A 7,500-nucleotide genomic window follows, 5' to 3' on the forward strand; every position below is an offset into this window, starting at 1 on the left:
TCAAGGTCCACCAACAGAGCTTTAATCTCACGAGATCGAAAAGCTAAACTAGGTAGTTTAGCCTCAGGAAAACAGGAATGAGGAAGTTCAAGTTTTTCATTACTCTGTTTACTGTCAAAAACATCAGCCAAAAGGGTTGCCTTTTCCTTTGGACAGTGAGTGACTGAGCCATCTGGTTTAAGTAAAGGAGGAACTGTTGCATCTACACCAAAGAGTGCAGATTTAAAGGTAGACCACCATTTATGTTCCTGAGTTGTACCAGAAAGTGTTTCTTTTATGGTTAAATTGTACTCCTTTTCAGTTGAGGCATAAACTCTCTGAGCAAAAGCTCGAAGCTGAGTATAGTTGTTCCAGGTCAAATCTGATCTGTTACCCTTCCAAAGATGATAGGCCTCCTGTTTCTCCAAATAAGCGTGTCTACAATCATCATTGAACCACGGTTTGTCCTTCACTCGGTACCTTAGCACACGAGAAGGGATACGCCTATCAATTATGTTGACTAGATTCTCATTCAAAGGGACAACAGGATCTACACTATTATATAATTGTGACCAATTCAAGCACAAAAGATCATGTAAAATCCCATTCCAGTCTGCTTGTAATTGTCGAATTGAGGCCGGATAGATTAATTTCTGTACCTTGGCGGAGATTTACGGTGTACCGGTGATATTGTTATTTACGGTGTCTATTATCTGTTGATTACAGATGATTTGGGGTGGTTATATATTCTAGCGAATGTAAAATTTTAGGCTTCTATTTTTTTGTATTAATTATATTTCTCAACCTCCTTTTTCTAAGCTGATTTCATTACAGTTATTATTATTATTATTATTATTACTTGGTAAGCTACAGCCCTAGTAGAAAAAGCATGATGCTATAAGCCCAGGGGCCCCAACAGAGATAATAGCTCAGTGAGGAAAGGAAACAAGGAAAAATAGAATATTTTAAGAGCAGTAACAGTAAGGAGAGAAGTTCGTTGGAATTCTTGTGTTAGAATACAGTAATCCTTATCTGTCTTGGTTACTTCATCCAAAGGGATAGTATTTAATTCCTGTTGAACTGAATGCGAAAATGTTATGCTTTTGGCAATTCGTTTTTCCCTTCAAGAATAGATTTCGTTTGGAAACCCGACCTCTGCTTTCATCTCGTGAGATTTCCCTGGTGGTTTAGTTGCCGAATACGTTCTTTTAGGACCAGGGAATTCTTTTCGGGCGATGAACCTCTTTTTCATTTAGTAGAGAAACGTTTATTCTAGTTAGATAATTCCCTTATACGAATGGTTAGTGCTCTGATTTAGTATGGAATTTTTATAGGCTCTAATTTAGCAATAAGAAAATAAATTATTTTATGTTAGGAACACTTTTTGATGTTTCCAAAGTGAATAAATTGTTGTTAAAATTAATATATGTCTGAATTCGATGTCTTTATGGCTTCAGTTCTATTTATCAAGTCAATCTATTAAGTGAAATTAGTTGGAGTTTGGCTGTGAAATTATGCAAATCTGACCAGTGAATTATTTTTTATTTTCTCTCTCTGGGTTTATATTTTTGCATTGATGATTATTGTTATTACGAAAATAAATCGGGGATTTATGTATTCAATTATAATAAAAATGATAATTATATACTTCAAAACGACTGAATGACCAAAGAAAAAGTAATAATGAAAACCATTATTGTTATTACGAAAATAAATAAGGGATTTAATTATCCAATAATACAAATAATAATAATCATAAACTTCAAAACGACTAAATGACCAAAGAAAAAAAGGAATGATAAAAACCACATACACAACACAACCCAGGATAAACGATGCATTGCATGGAATAAAAGAGCAATTCCATCTATTCCTTATGCTGGTTGCACGATGAAAATGCAATAAAGATATGCACGGGCAGTGTCTAAATTGACCGACGAAAATGCTTTCATTTGCCCTGCTCGCCATATGTGCGCTGTAAACTAGTTTAGGGATTTGGGATTAGCTGAAACGCTTTTGGGCAGATTTTGGAAAATTTTTATCCCGTATTTTGCTGTTGTTTTATTTTTTTTCTTTATCCAAATGCATGTTTTTTTTCAGTCTTTTTTCATCAACGGCGTTTGAGAACTATTTTCATTGCATTGTTTGATATTTATTATCAAGGCTTTCTATAGGTATATTTGATTATTTTATAAATTTTTATACCCTGTTTGAAGAATTTTTGCGGCAAATTGCTGCAAGACAAAGTAAAAAAATTGACCTGTGTCTATTTTATTAGTTAGAGCGTCTGAAATAATACTTGGAATTAAAGTGGAGGAATAGCAAACCTCGGTAATAATGAGCATTATGTTCTTCATCACAGTAAAAAGTAACATCACGTGAAAATAGATATATGTAAATATATATATATATATATATATATATATATATATATATATATATATATATATATGTGTGTGTGTGTGTGTGTATATATATATATATATGTATATATATATATATATATATATATATATATATATATATATATATGTATATATATATATATATATATATATATATATATATGTATATATATATATATATATGTATATATATATATATATATATATATATATATATGTATATATATATATATGTATATATATATATATATATATATATATATATATATATATATATATATATATATATATATATAATATCACTTTAACTCTATGCAAACTGAAAGATTCCCTTACCAGTGTAGGTATTCTATTTTTCTTAATCGTTAAACGAGAAAAGTTATCGCAGTGAACGAATCTACTCCGGAAGATATATCTCGTCCGCAGCCCTTGTGTGAGGACAAGAAAGATTGTCGGTATAAATTCATGGCTACATCCGAGCTGTAATGTTAGACGCAACGAAGAAATACAAAGTGCCAGGAGCCCTTCCATCACTGGTACCTTTATCTGCTCAACAATCTATTTTGCTCTCGGTTCCTGACTCTGTGTCAGTCCTCGCCTCCGTTTTTGGCGCGGGTCTTCGGGAAATACTTGGAATGCTCCTTCGGATTTTGAGTGATTTAATAAGACATAAAGATGATGAATTTTACTGCTTTTCTCTTTTCTCTTTTCTCTTTTATAACTGTCGATATTCTTTGAGAGCTCTTAATATTTTTTCCTAGAGTTAACTTGATGGTATACTGATATTCAGTTGGCCTTTTGATGGTTATGATTAAATTTTCATGAGGTGAAAGTAGCCATAATAAACAAACGAAAGTGAATATTTAGCGAGTTATCTGTTTTTTTGTTTTATCATATGAAAAACTAATAAGGTTTTTTATCTATTCAAATGAAGCTATGTCGATATTCAATTAGTTGGTATTAGTCATTTGTAGTGAGATTTTCTTGAAGTGAATTTCTCAGATCAATAAATTAGAGAGAGAGAGAGAGAGAGAGAGAGAGAGAGAGAGAGAGAGAGAGAGAGAGAGAGAGGGGGGGGGTGATGGAATTCATAACGAAAGGTTTTGTCGAAGTTGTGGATTCTCTCATTCAAGTCAATATGGCAAATTTCAGAAGTTTTGTAAGGAAATTCTCAAGTCGGTAAAAGAACTCACTCAGTTGTTATCCTCCTACGAGGAACGGGGTATGAAAAAGAATTCTGTCCTGTCTGTCTGTGTTTGCTATGTCTTATCTCATGTCCGTCAGACATACTTTTGTCTAATATGTAGCTGTTGTAGTAATTGTTGGATTTCCTTGGTATTTTGCACTTTATTTCAACCTAGGAAGTTTTATATTTATATATATATATATATATATATATATATATATTATATGTGTGTATATATATGTATATATATATATATATGTATGTATATACATATGTATATATATGAACATATATGTATATATACATATGTATATATATGTATATATATGTATATATATATATATATATTATATATATATATATATATATATGTGGTGTGTGTGTGTGTGTATATTTATATCTATGAATTTATAATTTATCACAAATACTTCAGACTTTAGTTTATCTAAATAAGCCACAAGTACCGTTAAACATTGAATTCGATTTACTGTGGATCACAGACCCAAGGGGAATTTCTGAACTGGCAAGGATTGGAACGTAAGTCGACACCATTGCCATTACTCTAGTGGCTATGGTGTCGACTGTTACTTCGATCGATTTCGACTCTGTCTATGATCGAAACCCTGCCAAGCCAGGAGTTCCTATATTAGAGTTAATTTCGCCTTGTTTTTTTTTTCCATCCTATGGCTGATCAAATTCAATATTAAGAGGTATTTAAGGCTTATTTGACAAGTTACCTAAAACTGCCGTGACGTTCAGATGCCAATAAAGCTAAAATATAATAAAATCATGGTAAATCTTTACCGGTGGTCGTCCATTTTCAAAGCACTGTCTAGAGGACTTGAAATTTGATATTATGCCAGAGTAAGAGTACGAATATATAAATATTTGTAGACATTAACGAGACACGTTTTCGAATGGCAGTTGAAATAAATGTGTTGAAGCTCTTTATAAATAGAAAAAAAAATCTTCACTAATTATTAGACTTACAGTGTTTTAATTATTTATTGTAAATAACCCTATCCAGTTTATACATTTCTTTCATACTTCCATACATACATGCATTCATATACACAAATATGAATATATATATATATATATAACACATATATATATACATATGTGTGTATAAGCATCTTTCACTACCCCTGTTTCGTTTTTGACCAGGGGGGGGGGGATGTGATGGCAGTGGTTGGTAAAATTAGTTCAAGCCTTTTTCTAACAGCAAAACCTTAGGAGTGAGATTATTGAGCCCAGGACCTTTTTTATGACACTAGCATATTATACCTAAAAAACTCTTAGCTTTAGATAATTACTTTCCCTCAAGTGGCCATAAGTGATATAAGAAGCAATATTTACCCAAGTTATGTTTTATATGCAACTAAAGTACTTTTCATAATGCCTGTGCAGTAGGTTTATGCATCCTTTCATAAGTTATTCTTGTGCTACAGTTATTTGCTCTCCCATTTTATTATTTTTAATACTCGTAAAGGTTTAAGTTTGTCATTCAGAACAATTACTTCTTTATCATAAAGGCTTAAGTTTGTTATTCAGAACAATTTGTTCTTTATCATAAAGGTTTAAGTTTTGTCATTCAGAACAATTTGTTCTTTATCATAAAGGTTTAAGTTTGTCATTCAGAACAATTTGTTCTTTATCATAAAGGTTTAAGTTTGTCATTCAGAACAATTTGTTTCTTTATCATAAAGGTTTAAGTTTGTCATTCAGAACAATTTGTTCTTTATCATAAAGGTTTAAGTTTGTCATTCAGAACAATTTGTTCTTTATCATAAAGGTTTAAGTTTGTCATTCAGAACAATTTGTTCTTTATCATAAAGGTTTAAGTTTGTCATTCAGAACAATTTGTTCTTTATCAGAAAGGTTTAAGTTTGTCATTCAGAACAACTTGTTCTTTATCAGAAAGGTTTAAGTTTGTCATTCAGAACGAATTTGTTTCTTTATCAGAAAGGTTTAAGTTTGTCATTCAGAACAATTTGTTCTTTATCAGAAAGGTTCAAGTTTGTCATTCAAAACCAATTTGTTCTTTATCAGAAAAGGTTTAAGTTTGTCATTCAGGACAATTTCTTCTTTATTGTATTGAAGGGTTATGTTACTGGCTACAAAATTGCAAGAGCCCGTGCTTGGCCAGAAAGGCCGGGCAATCTGCAATAACAACGAATGGTTATAGTTTAGCCAACAGCACTAAACGATTCTCAGTGCTTCATATTTTCCTTTGAAGCAAATTGGATTTTGTTTTCCAAATTATGAATAGCAAGGAGAGAAATCTGTTACTCATTTCCTACTATTTAGACGTTCGTCTTTAAAGTGGGTGGCATGGCGCTGTCAAGATCTTAAGACTTAAGGCGCACGTCCTAGAAAACGGGACAGCTTGATGCTGGATGGGGAGAATGGGGGATGATGTTTTTTTTTTTTTTTGGGGGGGAGGGGGGGTGGGGGTATCAAATGGCGGGAGGGGTAAAATAAACTTTAAAGGACTTCTCTAAATCATGGTGAATACTTTAAAAGCATACGAGAAGACTTCTGAGCTCGCTGCATAATTCAACTCCGTCTAATTTTTTTTTTTTTGGGGGGGGGGAGCGAGGGTGGGGGGGGGGATTTCCTCATTTTACTCTACCCGTGTAGGAACCCCTGATGAGGATTAACTTTTCGGGGCGAAACCTTTGAATGGACAAACCATTTCTGAGGACGTTACTCTTAGGGGAGCAAGAAGTAGGTTCCGAAGTTTAGCTAGTGTTCATCGTCTACTTTTGCTACCTCGAGTCAAATGAATTTGCATTTTAATGTCTAGGTTAGTATGGTGCCTTTTCCCTTATACTGTAAATTATATTTTATGTAATATTAAGGTCTTGTCGTTGTTCGTGCTCTTCTAATTATTATTATTATTATTATTATTATTATTATTATATTATTATTATATTATTAAAGTCGTAACTGGACTTTATTTTTTTTATCTCCGTTTACATTTTTAAAAAGCCAAGCATTACGAATTATGTATTGTTTGATATTTTTTATTATTATATACAAAATCTAATTCTGTATATCTCAGTAATGGATAAATTAAATGCGAGGTATGATCAATGCTCATTTCTCATTCTTTATCTTATCGTATCGTCATCAACCCAGACATTAGCGGGAGAGCTAAAATAGCTATTTCAAGGATACCTATTATAAACTGACCTGAATCTATCATCTAGTTATGTAGAACTTTAAAGGGGAAATAGTAAACCACCTGCAAAAAGAAACGTCCGAGAGGTCTTGAGTTCGGGTGATGGTTTAGAAGTTTTCAATATTATGAATGCAGTTTGTAATGCAGTAAATTGGCTATAGCATAAAAAAAACTTTCTTTTTCAAATCTACCAGCCCAAAGCTGTCAGCTCACGAAAGCCACACATCCTTGCATTGACCAACAAGGGACTTTTGTGTAAAGGTAAATGTAAGGTTACTGTAGAGAGAAAATTCAAGTTCTTTTCAACTACCAGCAATGAACAATGAATATGTTGATTAAGAACACTTCTGAAAATGATAATAATAAAGCATAAAGTATTCGTTGCTCAGATTTTAACTTTTTATTCGGCTAAACACCATAAGACATTTTTATCAGTGTTGAATAGCATAAGATGGCCGTCTCCGGGGTATTTCTTAATAATGCTCTGGCCTCTCACTGTCTAGGATTTAGTCATGGATCGGCTGGTCAGAGACGACTAAAATAATCCATGTTAATGACTGTACCCAAAGGAATATTGTTGAATCATTTTATTTGCCTGTACCAAAGGTTACAATTCAAACCTAAGCCCTGGCCTGTTTTCCGTTAATCCTATATCATCCTCTTATCTAGAATCTGACTTTTCGGGAATTATCAAGAAACTGACAACTGTGTGATCCCGTTTCTACTGTATAATACGATTTCTT

The 7,500-nt window shown here is 32.5% G+C and overlaps 1 long non-coding RNA gene across 1 annotated transcript in view; it reads left to right on the forward strand.

Moving 5' to 3' along the window:
* The window catches only part of LOC137646861 (uncharacterized), a 483,899-nt gene that overhangs the window by 254,698 nt on the left and 221,701 nt on the right, over positions 1 to 7,500 (forward strand). The gene's annotated exons all lie outside the window — the stretch shown is intronic.

Source organism: Palaemon carinicauda, chromosome 9, assembly GCF_036898095.1.
Source record: "Palaemon carinicauda isolate YSFRI2023 chromosome 9, ASM3689809v2, whole genome shotgun sequence".
NCBI lineage: Eukaryota > Metazoa > Arthropoda > Malacostraca > Decapoda > Palaemonidae > Palaemon > Palaemon carinicauda.